At 46.9% G+C, this 18,285-nt stretch overlaps 1 protein-coding gene across 4 annotated transcripts in view; it reads right to left on the bottom strand.

Annotated features, from left to right (window-relative positions):
* Ano4 (anoctamin 4) overlaps positions 1–18,285 on the bottom strand; it is a 354,709-nt gene that overhangs the window by 276,145 nt on the left and 60,279 nt on the right. Inside the window, exon 1 of one of the 4 annotated variants that reach the window (XM_005006337.4) lies at positions 6,863–7,424. The exons of 2 other annotated variants lie outside the window; for them this stretch is intronic. The gene's annotated coding sequence lies outside the window, so the exon portion shown is untranslated. Of the gene's footprint in view, positions 1–6,414; positions 6,827–6,862; positions 7,425–18,285 lie in introns of those variants that run through there. One more of the 4 variants, XM_063255444.1, reaches the window with a different exon arrangement.

Here is an 18,285-nt window from a genome sequence, read left to right as displayed (position 1 = left end):
CAAAGAAAAAGAAGCATAACTAAGTTACTACAAGAAAGGACGGAAGGCCCCATGGGGTTCTTCACACACAGCATCCCCTTCTGATTCTCCTACAAAGCCACTTCTACTGCTACGGCTTCCTCTTCCTCTCCTCCTCCTCCTCCTTCTCCTCTTTTTCCTCCTCCTCCTTCTGCTTTTCAATACTGAGGACTGAACCCAGGCCTTCACACTGAGTTGCATCCATGGCTCTTTTATTTACTTATTTTGTGTTTTGAGACAGGGTTTCACTAAGTCACCAAATTGCCAAGACTTGGTCTGAGCTCGAAGTCCTCCTGCCTCTGCCTCCCCGAGTGCAGGGTTTACCAGTGTGAGCCACTGTTCCTCATTATCAGCACACTGTCTGACTTTAGTTTCTGACTCCAGCTGCTCCCTCTCCCTGGTTGCTCTCTCCTTCTTCTCCCAAATCTGCAAGTCTACAGCCTGCTACACTCCACGTCCAACAGTCTGTCTTGCTGCGGCCAAGTCATTTATTTATAGGACAAACCATCACTACTGTGGGGCTTTCCAGAGGATGTGAAGTGTATCCTTTTCTTTGTCTTTCTCTCTTTCTTCCTTCCTTCCTTCTTTTCTTTTAATATCTTTCATTCCTTGGGACTTTAAATAATATTTTTCTTATAAGAATCACTTAGTAATTGTTTGTTGTTTACTGAAATTCATTTGGGGGCAGACATGCTTCCTGGAGTCTCACACAGAATTTCTAGTGGACTACAGCAGGATATCTGCAGTCTCTTTATCCTTCCCAGTACAATTCATGCCATCATACGTGTCTGAGAAATATTTCTTCACGTACAGAAGAAGCTGCAGTGTAGAACCACAGGTGTTAGAGGGTGATTCCCTTTCCATTGCCCAAGGATTACTGGGTATCTGTCATACTGCTGTCACTAGGCCAAGCTTTAGGTATCGAAATGAATGTATTGACCTTGTTTGTCTCATGAAACAAAAAGTCTGTTTGAGAGATGCACAGAGAAAGAAGTAACTGCAGTATAATCAGATCTTTGCACGGAGGAATACAAGAAGACAGAGATGATCTAACCCACACGGCTTCAGACACTAGGGTCACTCATCACACGGCACATGTGATGCTTCGGTGAGCAGGACACTCCCGCTTGCCTTGAGAGTTTAGTTTGAAGAGAGGAGAGACGTCTGAGGCAGAGGCACTGAGTCAAGCGGGAGCACTGCACACTTCTAAGTACTGCAGAAGGTGAGTGCTTCTCGAACTTTCCAGAATGTTGCAGAAGGAGAAGGCCAGGTGGGCCTGGTAAGCAAAGCCAAGGTGAGAGGTCTCTAACCTGCCGTTAGTTCCACAGCCACTGTGCCATGCAGACTGTTGATTTAGGACTCTAAGAAACAGGCCAGTTCCACAAAGGATGGAACTATCATTTTGTAGATCATATCCAGAGGACAAACGAGCTAAATTCATCTCTTTAGTTCAGTCAGGTACCCAAATCAGAAGCTGATGTTTTGGAAACTGGAAGAAATATGTTGCAATGATAGCAAAGACAACTTTTAGGAAAAGACTCCATGAAATAACACCAGCAAAAGCTTTCCAAGCAAACTATTGTCCAACTGGATTCTCTGAAAACCCACGGGAAACAATAAGCAGAACACTAGCTGCAAATCAAAAGACCATAAATTCCACGAAGCCAAGGTTCCACCAAGCTCACAAGAGCCACGGTCGCACTGTCTGTCTCACCAATGGGTCCCTAAGGCCGGGCAGGAGGGTAGACGCAGCAGGTGTTTGGCATCAGATAAATGCACCACGCATGAAGACGGCAGCCCATCAGCCCCCGCCTTTTACAAAACAGAAATACATAGTGTGCGTCCTACAGGGGAACTAACCACAGTGTCTGTCAACTTCTTGAAATGTTCACAAGAAAAACAGAGTTTTTGTCTACAAAGTGCTTGCCACACAGGCATACAGAAATTATCACAGACGTGTGCCCGACGGGACGCACTGTGACTGGTACGGCCGCACCATCCGCATGACAGGAACCCGGGCATAGTGGGCACCAGTGAGTTCAAGGCCACAAAGCAATGAATGGCACGGGAAGGGTCAGCGGGGTGCCGTGGAAAAGGGCTCCACATGGGGGCTGGGGGGAGATAGAGCTCGGCGTAAATACCCACACTTTGTACCGAATTCACCCTCCAACCTCCACCCCTGAGCGAGGCACTTCACTCCCTTAACTTGCGCAGGATAAGTGAGTAGGTAAGATGCCCCTTAAGGGGACAAGGGGCATTGCCCAGTGTCTGGATAAACAAGTAGGCCCTGCTCCTGAGGGATGGGCGCCATCACATATTTCTGTGTGACTCTAACACTCAGGTCACTGTCACAGGTCTGGGGGCTCTGTAGGGTCAAACCAACCCCTTCCAGAAAATCAAATAAGAGTCAGCTGTCTCTGAATGACCACCCAGCTGGCGATCATAGAGGGAATAACACTTCACACTTTTTCATGGATGGGTTAGAGCCCACCAGGCAGTGTAGCCCAAGGTAAGGTAGGAGACACAGAATTTGAGTCACACAGGAGTGGAATCCAGCTGTGGACTGGAATCTATGGTGGCTGAAGACATCCCTTGGTGAGTGGCTTGGGCTCTGATGAGTGTCCTGACACCCCTTCCCTCCCCAGCACTCACAGGAGGTCCCCAGGGCAATCAATAGGGAACGGGAGGATAAGAAGCTTCCTGCTGAATGACAGAATGTCTGCTCTCCACAGGGTGACTGCTGGCTTGCAGGGGTGCAAGGTCCCGAGCAGATGCCTAAGAAGAGCCAAAGACTACTCTAGAGAAACGGTCCACACGACCTGTCATGATGTGCTTGCAACAGTTTCTTGGACCTCCAGACTCGAGAGCCAACAGCCCAAATGGAGAATTCAGCGCTGAATACAGGAAAGCGTTTCCCCTCTTTCATCTTGCATTATTTTGGGGCTCTGATTTGGTCTTCTCCAAAGTTCTGCCATCTCCCTCTACCCCACAAGAGATATAATTTGCAATACAGATATTTATGACAGTCTGGAGAGATGCTTATGCTACTGAGGATGTGTTTCTTTTTCCTACAAGGGTGATCCAGTCACTGTAGTCCTAAATGACCTCAGCAGGGAGGCGCAGATCAAAAATGTGGTCTTCCACACAGCCCACGAAGTGTTCCTCTTATGTGAGACACGCTGTCTGAGTTGCCAGTTGAATAGCAAGTTCTTTTCAAAGTAGATCACCGTATCTGCTGCTAGGAAGTGGTTTAGAATCTCTGCTCCAGAATGATATTCCCTGTAAGACACTTTATGTAGGAGTCTTTTTACTGGTAAAAGGGACTTGTGGTAAGATGGTGAAAGACAATACACTGGCTTAATATACTGTATTGGGAAAAAACAAGAGAAAAATTCAGCCAATTTCCTAATGACACGCTTCATGCAGGGCTAAAGGAAAGCTGCCCTCTATAATCAAGTGATTTCACATTGTATCACTGATAAACTCCCCCTTACACAGGAAGACCTTCTACACAGTAAACATGTTAAGATTTGAGGGCAGCCCCACGTAGGCAGACCTCGAATGGCATTAAGATGCAAACTGATTTTATTGCTGGCTGTGGTAATCAACTATGTAAAACAGTTTCAGTGACAAGCATGCCTGGAGAAACATGAGTTATATTTATATTAATGGAGGCAATGTTTCCTCTTAATTGTGTGATTATTTGGACATTTGCAGTTTGGTCACTAAGAGAAACTGTAACCAATTCTTCATTAATTGTCACATCATTCTCACTGTCTGAGTCTGCACACATGCATACTTGTAAACACATACACACACACACACACACACACACACACTTCAGAAATGGGCGAGAAGGGAAGCGGAAAGCAAGGAGGTAAAATATGGAGGCTCCTGATTCATACTATAAGCTGCAGGTTCCAAATTAAAACAGCACCGCGAGAAACAGTCAAGCCCGATTCCGACAAAGGCTTTCACGGAAGAGTGTGCAAAGGAACACACGCTTCTGCCATCCAGGGTTTGTAGACCCCTTCAAATAACTTCCGTTTGCTGGGCTGCATGCAAAAGCAGTCGCAATACACACACAGCCCAGCCAGCAGGGAAACGCACACACAGGGAAACCATGCAGCGACCTCATCACACCATGGGCTCGGGCTCCGCTCAGCGCAGCCGTGCCGCTGCCACTGCTCCTGGGGTAGTTTCCTAGGTGCCCGCAGACAGCCGCAAGGGAATTAGCACTGCGCCGAGCTGCGAGACCCAAAATGCTGAAGAGTGCACTCTTCCCTTTCAAAGACATTCCCAAAGGCAGTGCCTGAAAGTGGGATCTGAGAGATGGGAAAAAATTTACCAGAAAGAAAGAGAGATAGAGATAGAGAGACAGAGAGAGAGAGACAGAGAGAGAGAGACAGAGACAGAGACAGAGACAGAGACAGAGAGAGAGAGAGAGCAAGCAGTCAAGCGAGCTGGGAATGCTACCAATATGTCAGGAATTTTCCTCCAATTCTCTTGTCAGGAATGCTCCCCATTGAGCAATGCACATCCTACGGCTGTTATAAATATGTAAACACAAAAGACAAAAGTAAACAAACAGGACTCTTGTAGTGTTTACAGACTGTGCATGTTTGCACGCATGTATGAGCACATATATATGCACACAATTGTGTATGTAAAATTCTATGTCTAAAATTTTATAGGTTTTTAAAATTCAGATTACTTAGGTACATAATCTGCTTAGTAAAAGAAAGAAACCCTTTAAAAATTTTTTTTCTCTCCCAGCTAAAGTTGTTACTAATGAAATGTCTCTAAAATTGCCTGTCCTCTAACATAAAGTCCATTTCCGTAACACTCAGCCTCTAACCCTTTCCATCTTGCTGAACACCTCAAGCTGAGCTGACAGGCACCAGATAAAACCCTTTAACTGAAGGGAAAAGACAGTAAACAAACTGAGGGGTAAAAGTAAAGAACTAAACATTACAGCATCTTCAGAGAAAGCAGAATCCTGATTATGATCTCACAGTATTGCTGTGAACAACAGTTACATGCATGAATAGTTAGCAGAGCTGATAATCCAAACAATGCTGCAAGTATTTCAAACATTATTTAAGAATGCAGATGCTACAGTCTGCGAGGAGTATTATTTTTTTTCCCGTCTTCTTGTGTTAGTTGTTGCTGATGTTAATATATTTGTTGGTGTTATTCTTCAATTGTGCTATCACATAAATATCTGCAAACTCTGGTCCTCTATTTAAATGTATGCTTTTCTGCTTTCACATATGCAGTGAACCTTTCACCAACAAACAAAGCAAAGCACCAAATATATCTGCTTTGGACCCAGGGAATAGGACAAAACGTAAGTCTGATGTCATCACCACTATTTTAAGAAAAATCCACACAGTGGAGACAGAAGTGGTTAGAACAAGACAGCTCCAGAAGTTTACAGTCCAAACTCCCAAAGAGCAGGGGAGGTCAGAAATTTAACTCTATATTTCTCCCCCTCGTTAATCACAAAAGTCACAAACTGGGGCTGGGGATTTAGCTCAGCAGCATAAGCACCTGCCTTGTAAGCAGGCGGTCGTGAGTTCGATCCCCGGTACCGACAAAAAATAAATAAATAAAAGTCACAAACCAGGGCAAGTCTCCCTAGAGTGGAAGAGACCAGTATTGAAAAGCCCATGTAAAACCAAGTGAGATAATTCACCCACTGTCCACGGCTCCAAAAGAACAGGACAGGGTTACAACTCCAACACTTATTCTTTGGAACGCTGCCTTGACCAAAATAATCCAACCAACCTGCTACCAAACAAATATATATATATATATATATATATATATATATATATATATATATATGTAAAGAGAGACCCTGCAACATTTGTGTTCAACAAGGTGAAACTGCAGAAATATTCTAGATTTTCTCTGGGCTGCAAGAGGCAGCCAGTAACAGACTTGAAGTTGCGATGCTCTTCACAGCCAACCTGGGAGACCAGGTGGGAAACTGGAGTTTCGCCCTGAAATAAACAACCTGCTGTGTGGATGGTCTTCACTGCAAACCCGCTCATTTTCTCGGAGAAAAGTCTAAGCATTCCCATAGCTTCCAGGCGTTTCATCCCCCAGCAGGGGATGGCACTGGGTCATCAACTCAAGTGTCCCTATCACTGCCCACCACCCACTGGAGAGGAGGCGAAAGCCGTTTGCAGAAGGCACCGGGCACCCTGAGCCAGGAAGGGGAGGAAGCAAGCAATGAGGTCATGCAGCCTCCCTCCTGCCCGCGCAGGATTCTCTCGCCATGAATGTTCCTGCCCAAGTTGTGAAGCCCACAACACACAGGGCCACGCTGGCCCCTCAAGCAGGTGTGGCAAGGCACAGGTGCCCACGACAGACTCCCACATAACTCACACGTGTGTGCTCGTCTTCACCCGGAAAGATGGGAGAGTTCGCCGGGCGGTGATCGCCCCTGCACCTCCAGATCCTGAGACAGGGCCCCCCAGCACCCCAAGGCTTTGGCTTCCTCAGATCCGCCAGATTCCCTGTCCACGGCTGCAGTTTACCATCACGAACGCATCTCCCCACTTCCCCTGCTGCTGCTTCAAGGACAAAGAGAGAGCACTTATGTTTCCATCACAGCCCGCAGAGCTCCGGGAGACGGTGAAAAATAAATAAAAATACAAAACAATTCAGACAAATAGCCCCTGGCGTGGTACTTAGCTGGATCCTCCCAGGCTGGGATCCGGTACTCATAAGAAATGCCGAGAAGAAAGGAAGGTCACCAGGCTGAGCGGGGAAGAGCTCCGTGAGCGGGGCTGGCTCACTGCAGCAGCACAGCCCTTTCAAAGCAAGCACTTACCATAAAAATAGAAAGAGTCAACAGAAGGAGAAGGGATGCTTCCTCAGCTCTGGGCAAAGAGAAATCCGCTGTAAACCGGCAGGCTCCACTCCGAAGGCGTCCACCAAGTGAAGAGAAGCCACAGAACCACCACGCACGAGTCCTTTCCAGCCTTCCGCAGGCCCTTGCAGTTGTCTGTGCCGTGCAAACCCTGAGAAGTCTGGAGCAGGACTCCTGGGGAGCGAGCCGAGCAGCAGAGACGCCTCAGAGCATCGCGCAGTACTGATCCACCCTCCTCCTCCCCGGGATCCAGGGGCAGCTTGGGGGACGTGGTGGGGACCAGGCGAGGCTCAGGGAAGAAAGAAGAGAGGTGGGAAGGCACCTCTTTGGGGTGGAAGGACCCGCCGGTGTGAGCATCAGTATTCCATATCAGTTACTGCCTGCGACCAATCAGCCCAGCCAGGGGGCCGTGTCAGAGTGACAGGAGAGCCGCAGATGACGGCGGTCCTGGCAGTGGTGGCAGAACAGCCCCTGCCTGGAACAGAAGTTTGGCAGGATTGGCGTCTGACCCTCTGCCCAGATGCTGTTAACACGGCTTGTGTATGCCAGCTCCAAAAGCCCCACGGTCACACTGTGCCGCGTGGGAAGTTTCGGAGGGAGGCGTCCCATGGCATCACAGCAGAAGCCAGCGTCAAGCCCACCCTAGGTGATGTCTGCTAGCGTGTCTCCGGGAGAAGACAGCCCTGCTCATGTGCCTGAGAGGTCGCCACCAACACAATAACAGCATTTGCACCTGACTTCTTTATACCCGAAGTGCAGATTGAGATGGCCAAGGACTGGGCTTCCTATTTCCTAAGAAAACTTTAGAGAGCAAAGGGTTAAAGATCCTTTGAAATCTGACCCTCAGCTCCCCTAACTTACCCCAGTAGCAGTGCACCTAGAGGCATTCGTAGAGACAAGAAGCTAAGGATTGCCAACATTTCCTTTCAGGGCTTCTTCAATCACCCAAACAGAGCATATTATCTTGGGAAACAATAACCCTAATTCATAGGCACACTGAAGTTGGAAACTCAGAGCTACCCTAAAGGAAAGGAGCCAGTCCCCTCCTGGTAAAGAAAGGATGGGAGGAGAATTCTAACCTTTTCCTATTTGCTTTTTTTCTCCTCCACTCCATTTCAGGGCTCTACAAACATCTGTATACCTGTTTGGATTTGGTTGTGGCCATTAAATTGGGGCACAGGGTGATTCCTGAAGTTAAACGCCAGCTTTGTCAGACTCCGCAGTAAAATTCTAGCACCGTAACTTGGAGAAGTTGTCTCAGGACACCTCCTATGCTGGCGGAAGAACCGATTCCCTTTGGCCAGTCAAGAGTTAACAGGAAAGAGGCTGGGGATATAGCTCAGCACGGTGCCTGGTCCTGAGTTCGAGTCCTGGTAGCCGCCCTTCCCCCCATCAAATTTAAGAGTTACTAGGAAGACCCAAAGGCTCTGAGTTTGGTTTGGTTGTAGATGATGTTTCTAACTTTAGTGCCCTGTTTTTACCTAGAAGTTGGGCTTTCCCTGGGTATGTGTCAGGATGTCTTCTCAACACCGAGCCCAGAGGAGCCTCAGTGCCCAAGCTTAAAAAAGAAGGGCTGAGCTCCAAAGCAGCCCCAAGCACAGTAAGATGAGTCACTGCAGGAGGCCATGGGAACGCTCCAACCGAAGATGAATGTAATGAAACGAAATTTATTAAATGAAGTCAGAAGGGTGGTTTGCCAGGAGTGTCCTAGGGAAACTCGGATTCTGTTCTATTTTTCATGTCAGTTAGCTCGAAGCAACAAACATCTACAGAATCTCAACCACACACCAGGATGCAGAGAGGAGTTCCTGCCTTTGAGAAGCGCATAGTCCCCTGGGCAGATTTACATCCTCCTTTTAAAATTTCAACACTATGATTCTTGCCAAGACAGAAAATGTTCTACTTTTAAAATGTTCTCCAGATAAAACTAAGCCATGAGGTTGGATTTCAGCCTCAAGGCTGAGCGTTCGCCCAGTACAACGCTTTCCATCAAACCCATTTGGGAAGCAAATACACAAATAATTTCTTTTTAAATCGAATTAATGCATGAGGTTCTTTAACGGTTTGTTTTTATCAGCATCAACAGCTTGTGACACTGCAAAAACCAAGGAGGGCGTATCAAAAGGTATGTTTAAAAGGAATATTACTTAAAGCTCCTAAATTAATTGAGATTAATACTGTTTATGAAACAGGCTCAATACCTTCGATACACATGAGGGTAAAATGAAGTGTGGAAAGGATAATACGGCAGAAATACAAATGTCCTGAGAGATTAAACAACTGCAGGGCTTTACATGACAATTAGGTCAATGAAAATGATATTCCAGGTACTTACCCATGAGCAATTAATTTTTAAAGTTTGGTCACTTTTCTGTTCCTCCTCAAAAGTCCGTAGAAATGCCCACTCTTAGACAGCAGTAAACATCAAGTAACTTTTCCAATGTATAAAATAGTTGTCCAAGTCAATTAGCCCTGGGATGGCATCACCGCTGTCTTACTCATGTGGTACCAGCATTTAACATGTAATACGTTCTCAATAAATATGTTTTGGAGAGCCATGTGATTGGCCAAGAGAATCTGCCTAAAATTCTACAACAGCGGGATTTAAAGTTTTATTGTAAGACTACAAGGCAAGTTGAATACATTCATACCTGCCATTTATTTTAAAAGAGGAAAGGGACCTTTTTACAGAAATTTCATAGATTCTGGATTCTACCTTCTATAATCAGTCTATGGAGAAGAAGAAGAAAAAGCATACCAGTTCCCTAAATCACCACAAGGGTACACGGCCATGGGATCCTATTTTCGACCGCAGGATCTGTGAAAGGAGGTATGAGAATCAAAGATTTTAAACAACACATCCCGTCGCTGAGGGTTTGGAAAACTGGGCTGTGATCTGCATGTGGGGAAAGTCTTTGGTCTGAGGTCTGTAAGCCGGTGTCTAACGGGAGGACTGCTCACCAAACCCACTCTGTACCCGTCTTTAGGTCACGCCCCATGGAGCTCTTCTGGTCTCATCTGAGCACTCATAGGACACGAGAACCACCGGCCCAGGGCTCCTGGGCGTATCTAAGAGGCAAACCCAGAGCAGGCTCAGCATGCGCCCTCTTTTCCACGGAAACATACTGAGGGGGACACAGGGAGGGGCCTTCCCACACTGTACATGAATCTGGGTGAAGTATCATGGGGAATTTCCAGTTAGAAGCAGAAAACACATTTTACTCACAGATTCAATGCAAACCTTTTACACAGCAGCAATAAAATCACGATTCTTAAAATTTAAAGGGAAAACAATTTGCATTTGTTGATTTATTTTTCCCAACTCAAACTCTACAATTATATTTAAGGGTAGGATAAATCATCTTCAATTACTAGAGGGTAGAAAGAAAGACTATTCCAGAAAAAAATGTGGCACTGACACAAACATTAGAGTACGGACCTTTAGAGAGCATCAGATTCTCTTTCAGCCCTCAGTGGAAGCCTGAAATGCTAAGCGAGTCAGCTGAACTGCTAATGCTTCCCTTCCAAGGGTCACTCACTGGCAGAGAACGATTTCCCAAAGTGCCTGACAGACAGATTCTCAAATATGCAAGTCTAAATACATGACGGCGTCTCCGGCACACAAAGACAACTGTAGCATCCAAGTCCTTGAAAATATGCTTTTGTTCAGTATTCCTCAACTGGAAGGATCCTGTGGGATTACAAAGATCAGATCGTACAAGAATGTGCAAAATCACAGCCCTATAACTTTTTTGGAAGATGGAAAAATAAATCACTGTTTGACCTAAAGATCCTTAGAGAATTAGCTTGAATCTGAGAAAACCACATTAATGTGTGTTACTATGTGTGTGTGCACGTGTTTACACACACTCACACGGGGAAATGCTAGAGTACCAGAGTGTGCATCTAAAATCCTACCAAAGTGTCTCCGCGTCCAATTAACCCTTAACTCTTCCTGTTATCTGAACATTTTTCCCAATCCATGCTGGGAATTCCAGCCACTTCAGGGCCTCCTTCTTTTCCCTACATTATTGCATAGCTTTTAACCTCTTCTGGGCTCCAGACCAACTTCCCCTGACATGAGCGTTCTATTTCCGAAGCAGAGCAAATGTGGCCAAGCCATGCGGTTGCTAACGGAGGTTCTCAGCCTGGCCTTCGGGGCCTCGGCACCCTGGCCCGCGTTTACGTCTAGCATCGTGTCCCCCAACTTCCCCTATTACACTGGACTTCCCGTTCCCCACAGACACCGGCTCTTTGATATGGGAATCCATTTCTCCTAGAATAACCTTCCTGGCTCCTCTCCCTGGAGAAATTCTACTGTGCATCCTTCAAGGCCAAGTTCAGTGTCATTTTCTTGTTAAGGAATCGAATTTCCCACCGTGACTTAATCATTTCTCTGTGTCTGCATGGCATTTTTCTAGTCTTGTACGATCAAAAACGAGTAACACACACACTGTACGGAATCAGCGCCTTGTCACCTCCCTGAGTGGAACCCTTGGCTGGTCCCGGTGTCTCCTGCACCGCAGCAGCTCAGTAAGCATCTGGTGAACAGCTCTCTCTTCCCTTGCTCATTTTGTTTTACAACCCAAAGCACTTTGAAGACAGCGCAAAGCTGCTCCTCGGAAGCCTGCAGGACTACAAGCTTACTGACCATGTACGTCCCCTCCTGCAAACGGAAGTTCGTGTGGACAGAGGAAAGGGCTTTGCATTAGAGAATCAGATGACTGAAGCCGCAGTCCTGTACCTCAGACGTGTAGGCAATGTCTTAACCTCACGTCCTGCTTACCATTGACTGCTCTTTGTGCTCCAACTGAGCACCTGGAGAGAAGTCTTTTAGAGATGACACACGCTATTGCAGGGGGCACAGTCACTGTCCCTGTGGTCCTCCTTGTTATATAATGGTCGCCACCAAGCTCACAAAGTTTGCTGAATGGGTGTCCTATGCGTGCCAGCCCATGAGCCCGGCGGCACAGCACTGAAGTCATCCCCGGTCCCTGCTTCAGTCTGCAGTGGGCTGTGGAAACACTCTTAAACCTGGAGGTAACAGGCCGTTCCCGGCACCCACCCAGGCAGAAGGTCGACTCAGGTCCTAGCTCTACTAATCCCCAGCTAAGTGGACCTGGCCTCTGAGACCCAAGTCCCACATCCAGGAAATGGGGATCACAGTGCATACCCCACCATGATGCTGAAGGAGACGGGGCAGGTAAGGGTAATAACATATCAAGTCTAATGCACGTTCCGTGAGTGGGCAGGAAAGGGCGCCATCTCTCCTGGCTCGACAGTACCTACGGATGCCCAGTCTCAGGGGTGGCGGATGTGCTCCTTCTACTTGGAATCTCTTTCTCTAAGGTTCGAGTGTGCCCACATACCCAGATGGCACCCCTGAGCTTGTCTGGCATTTTCCAGCACACCGCTTTCTCCATTTGCCCCGTAATATTTATCTCTGTCTCTAACCGTCTTAATGTCTTCGGTCCTATACCGTATGCATCACAGAAGCCAGGACTATTTCTTTTGTGCTCCTCACTTGGTCTTCAGACCCTAAAACAGTGCCCAGAACGTACACTGAGCACTACACATTTCTTGAACGTGTGCACCATGATGGATGTTTGTGCACCTAGTCCCGTGTACTCTGTGTCCGCACAAAGTTCCAATTATCTTGGTCGCTGAGTGGGAATGAAGCTTGGAAGTCACTTAATATGGAACTCAGGGCATTTTGAGTTCATGTGGACATTTAGCAATGTGGAATGCCCGTCAACGGACATGAAAATACCTCCCGGGACAAAGGAAGTCTGCGTGCAATACACCAATCCTTGTACCCATAGAAACAGAAATTACCAAGAATGGCACGCTGATCCTTATTTAAGTGGAACTAGAGTACTAAGCATACATATTAAATTATGTTTATTTCATCAATTAGGAAACTCACTGGGATATCTTGTCACATTTTTCTTCTGTTATTTTATGCTAAAGTTGCTCATCTTGGGAAGAAATTTATAAGTTACTTGCTCTCTAAAGTGATGACTAGAACAAATGATTTCATGACGTCCAGGAATCAAGGCAATTTTTCTTTCCTCCTACAACGCTGTCTCAAAGGCAAGATACACAAAACCCTCCCAAGCCTGGCCACATCAGCCCTGATTCTGATCAGCCCAGCCTTACAGGAGGTCTAATAAATAAATAACCATGCCGATCCTCTATAATGCATGAAGGTTACTTTCCAATGGTCATTTCAATTAGACCATTTGCAATTAGCAATCACATGCCAATCCACCAAACAGGCTTATGAATTCACTCGTCATTAGCAGGAAATAGGACACAGGTAGGTTTTAAAAAGAGAAAAAAAAAAAGATAAACACTCTAGAACTAACACATACTCATTTTTCTCCCAAACGTGTGCTTCCGGTGGCTTTTGGTTTCCCATTGAAATGCATCTCTGTACTCCAGGACTCCCCAGAAATGCCACTGGGGCGAGCAATGTCCAGAGAGGCCTCTTGCTGTAAGCCTGCCTCCACCTCGTGCCTCTTTGGCACAGCTCCCTGCCCGGCTTGAAATGAAGGCTCCTGCCAAGGCTGCTCCTAGGGAAAAGTTTCCTGTGCTTCTCAGCTTCCGTGGGGCGCCAGGCTGAACACTGCAGGGCCCAGCCCAGGTTTTCTCTTGCCTTCCTCTTTGTGACTTCCTACTTATACTTGTCTCAGTTACTTTTCTCTTGTTGCTGGAACAAAACACCCAACACACAAAATGAAGGAAGGAGAGGCTTATTTAGCTCACAGTTTGTGGAGGTTTCTGTCCATAATCAGCTGGCTCCAAGGCAGGGTGGCACACGGCACAGGACAACACTGAAAAGCAGCATCCAGCTAAAGCAGCCAGAGCATATTGTACACAGGCCACCCCTGCTCTCCAGGGCCAGTCTAGCACTCACAAAATCCCCTCGCCCTCCTCTTGCACAGGAGGAGGATGTTTACAAAGTTAGAACCCTGGTTCCCTGTAGAGTCTCTCAAGCTGACACAAGTATCAACCATCACATTCTCCAAGGTCCAACTCAAGCTTCTCCTTTCTTTTGAGCCACTTCCTGAGGGTCCCTGCCAATGTCCCACAGGAGCTGACCATCCAACTCCAGGGCTTGACACCCGTCACGGTATTATAACTTGTCTACCACAGGGCTTCCTTCAGGGACTTTTGAACCTCAGGTTTATTCATCTTCACATCCTCAGGGACCAGCTATTAAATAAATGGTTACAAAAGGACGGTTCTTCCTGGGCATCTGGCTCTCTTACTCTGTGTCTTGTGAGAGACAGCAGAGTATCTTACCACGCCCAGCACACAAGATGCTCAGGTGCAACTGTTTTGAATATGACTGGCCAAAGTGAAGAAAACAAAATCCTTGGCTTATAGTATTTATAAAATCTCTCTGAGCTGATATCTAATTAGTTCATTTTTTAAAAAGTTTACATCCAGAATTTCTCCTTCTCTGAGAGATTATGAAACACCACAGGCATTAATTTGCAAAGATTCATCCTCTGAGACTCCTGGCTTCTTAGGCAAACCCAACTAATTGAGGCACCTTGGGAATAATAAAGCATTCCAAACATACTTTTTTCTTTGAATTACTCAGCAGAGGAAAAGATATTGATTCTCCAAGAAGAAAGGTCTTCTTGGAGAAATTTTGCCGGCAGCTGTATTTGGAGAAAAAAGAACCCCATCTTCCTGAGCACAGAACAGCAGTGCAGAGAATTACACCACAAGGACTGAGAAGCCGCCCCGGTGGCCTGCACACAAGTGTCATTGTAAGGGACGTGGCCGGAGGAGCTAGAGCAAAACCAGACATATACGATGAATCTCTCTTTCATGCTGGCCTCACGATTACCCAAATTCTTCACCGTCTCCCTGCTTCCCAGGAAGTTAGCTACAATGCTTGCAAAGAACTAGACTAAAACTCCTCTGCCCGCACCTGCCAGCACCTGAAGAACTGCTCGGCCCTGGCTTGGCTGAACCCAAAGCGGCAAGAAAGTTCACCCAAGCAATTGCAAGAGCCTGCAACCAGCTGGGGGCTGAGGCGGAAGGGAGCTTCTCCCCCAGCTCTCCCAGCACCACGGATCCACCAGGAAAGCAAGAACGAGCTGTCATGTCAGTGCTACAACACAGCGATCACCTCACCCGCCATGCTTAGCATTCCCCCACGTTTCTCTACAGCCAGTTTCAAGTTCTGTTATTTGAGCTGAAAGGAGAAAACAAAGCGAGTATTTTAAAGGACCATGACACGCTCATATTTTGGTAAAATGAAACTAGGTCATCCTCTGAACATGCTACACCTCTGTAAGGACGGATTTTTCCTTTTATGAATTTTTAAGAAGTCCTTTGAACCTCTAACAAAAATAAATCTGCATGGCTGGTAGGCATGCAAAACGGATGGTCACTTTGGAGGACAGTTTTGACAGCTTCTCACAAAGCCAGACACACTCTTACCACACAGTTCAGTAAAAGCACGCCCAGGTATTTACCCAAATGAGTTAGGAACTTACGTCCACACAAAATCCTGCACATGAATGTTTATCGCAGCTGTATTCACAATTGCTAAACCTCGGAAGAAACCAGGATGGCCCTTCAGTAGGTGAATGGAAAGACTGTGGTACATCCACACAACAGAGTATTATTTGGCACCGAAGAGAGAAAAGCTGTTGGGCTCTGAGAAGACATGTTGGAACCCTGAATTTCCATTATTAAATTAAGGGGATCTGAAAAATGCTCAGTACTGTACAATTCCAACTGTATGACATCCTGAAAAAGGCAAACTCTGAAGACAGTGGAAAGCCACCGCTTTCCAGGCGTTAGGAAGGAAGGATGGGTGGGCAGAGCCTAGGGGTTTTAAGGCTGAAACTTCCCTGTCTCTGTCATGATGGACACGTATCTTTATAAATCTGTCCAAACTCACAGGATGCACAACAGCAAGACAGGCCCAGAGCAAACGGTGGCTCCAGGGATCATAATACAGCAGCGCAGATGCATCAGCTGCAACGCACGGACCCCTCCGGGGACAGCTTGGCGTCAGAGAGGCCGTGTGTGTGTGTGTGTGTGTGTGTGTGTGTGTGTGTGTGTGTGTGAGAAAAGGGTTACATCTCTGCACCCTGCACTCGGGTCTGTCATGAATCCCAAAATTTCCCTAAAAAATAACATCCACGGAAATTAAAGCAAAGGTCTCTGAAGACCAGGTGGTCTTTTTTAGATAATTTTAGTCATCTTATAAGTACATATATCTGGAAAACAAAAGCCTTTACGAGAGAAAGGGGGGGAGGGAGAACAAAGAGAAAGATGAATGAATTAGGGGGAGCACAGGGGAGAGGACTCCTGCTAGCCCTCGAAGAGCAAGGTCGAGGTCTGAAAGGTTCACTGGAACAGCCCCCAGACAAATCCCGCACGCTGTTCTTACACCAGCAGCACTGAGACTCCGAGGACCAGCCCCTTCCTCCGGTGCCACTCCCACTGCGGAGGCCCAGCAAACCAGAGCACGGTAAACGTGTGAATTCCATTAAAAATTAAAAGAAACTCAAAATAATGGATTCCTCTGCTTTCCTTTTGAGGCTCCTTCTTCTTTTCAGATTTACTTGCATTGCTGCTGAGGGCTAAACAGGAACATGTATTAGTAGAAAGAAAAAAAGAAGTTAACGCCGGAGTTCCATGAGCGGGTAAGACTTAAGCACATCTGTGTATTACCAAATTGCACCTGCTATTACAGGAAAATAAAAAGGAGGGAAACAAATATTCTCCAAAGAACAGAAGCACAGTCCCTCCGTGTAAAGAAAATGAGGAGGAAATGGATGCTGAAGCACACGGGAAGGACAGGGGAGGTTTCCCAGTTACGGTTTCCCACATGTTCATAACCCAGCAGCTAGGAAAAGAACGCATACACAGACACACTTACTGCGGGCGGCGGACGGTGATACGCACTAAGGGAGGGCTGCAGAGAACAGGAAGAACTGGCGGGAGGGGAGATCTGACTGCAGCAGCCATGGAAGCTAAGGCAGGCCCACTCCTGCCGCAGTGATGGCCAGACAGTAAGAACTGGGTCAGGGGACTCCGTTCATTCATACGCTCTGCGGCTCTGAGGCCAGCTTTACTAACGGACAGCACCACAAACGGGGGACAGTAAGGGGCAGTGACAAAACCACAGGCGGCTTTGGACACCAGGTTGCACCTGTTACAGGCAGCGGAGAGCCTGGTGGTGTGGCGTGGCGGCCGTGAGCATGTGGAAATGTACTACCGGTGGTGATTGCTTTTATAAAATAAATTTCTGGATTGGCTCTCAAAAGGTAAAAACACTGGCTGAAGATCTGTCTTGGAAAGCCATCTCACTTGTGTGTGTCCGAGGAGACCTGTGCTCTGTGTCCATCTCCTCACAGGGCTGTACAAACAGACAAGGGTTAATGGCACATACTTTAATGCGGCTAATAACTTTAATCATCCTACAAAACATTATTAAATTCAGGTGACATTTGTGAGCTGCCCTGCATTTCTCTAGGGATGGCTCAGTGCAGGGACTCATTCATAAGCAACCACTTTGATCTGAGTAGTGAAACCAGAAAGCTGTCCAGTGGTGGCAGCTGCCTTGTCTGTGCATACACCCCAAAATGACCAATTCGGGTTTTCAAATATGTAATCATTCAAAAACTTGAATAGTTCTGCAGCTGTGGTGTCGGGTGACCGCATGTACACAGGACATCTTCATTCACATCCTCCTAAAAATATACTGCAGAAAGACGGGCATCGTTACCTTGTCGTTAGTGATAGATTCATCAGCCTAGATTGTGTGCCATGGTGAATCACTAATCGTCTCTAGTGATTGTATCTCAGTATCTGCTGCTGTTCCACTGATGCACCCACTTAGGGTGCTAGCCAAAACTCCTTGAACCGCAGCCCCTCCTGAACGTGCATGACAAATATCCCCTGCAGCAGGCAGATGACCAACAGTAAAGGGCTTCTGAGGCTTAGCAGCGTGGCTGGCCGTGAACGACGGTGCACTCAGTACAAACACGTGTGGAGAAACGGTGGCTGCAGTAGCTGCTTCTGTTCTTCACATTCGTGGTTTTTCTCTTGCAAGCTCCAAAGCCTCGTCTTTTACGGCAGCTGAGTGGTCTCCACGTAGCGATGCGGTTTTGAGGTTTCATGGATCCCCTGGCCAGCTGGTCACCCCGCATTATATGAAATGGGTTGGAGAATGCAAATCACTTGTTGCAGTGAACCTCACTGAAGTAAGACTCGGCGTCTGCTTTTAAATGCAGCCTTTTTGCTGGCAGAGCTGGAGTCGTCTGCTGTCCCTTCACTGGATCTGTCCTCTTTTGCAAAGCAGCTCTACCGTGATGTGTGTATTTTACTCACTTTGGCTCAGGTTA

Source organism: Cavia porcellus, unplaced genomic scaffold, assembly GCF_034190915.1.
Source record: "Cavia porcellus strain 051 isolate PalLab524CR breed Dunkin Hartley unplaced genomic scaffold, mCavPor4.1 scaffold_8, whole genome shotgun sequence".
In the NCBI taxonomy this organism is placed as follows: Eukaryota; Metazoa; Chordata; class Mammalia; order Rodentia; family Caviidae; genus Cavia; species Cavia porcellus.
This window is presented reverse-complemented; position numbering and strand designations above follow the sequence as displayed.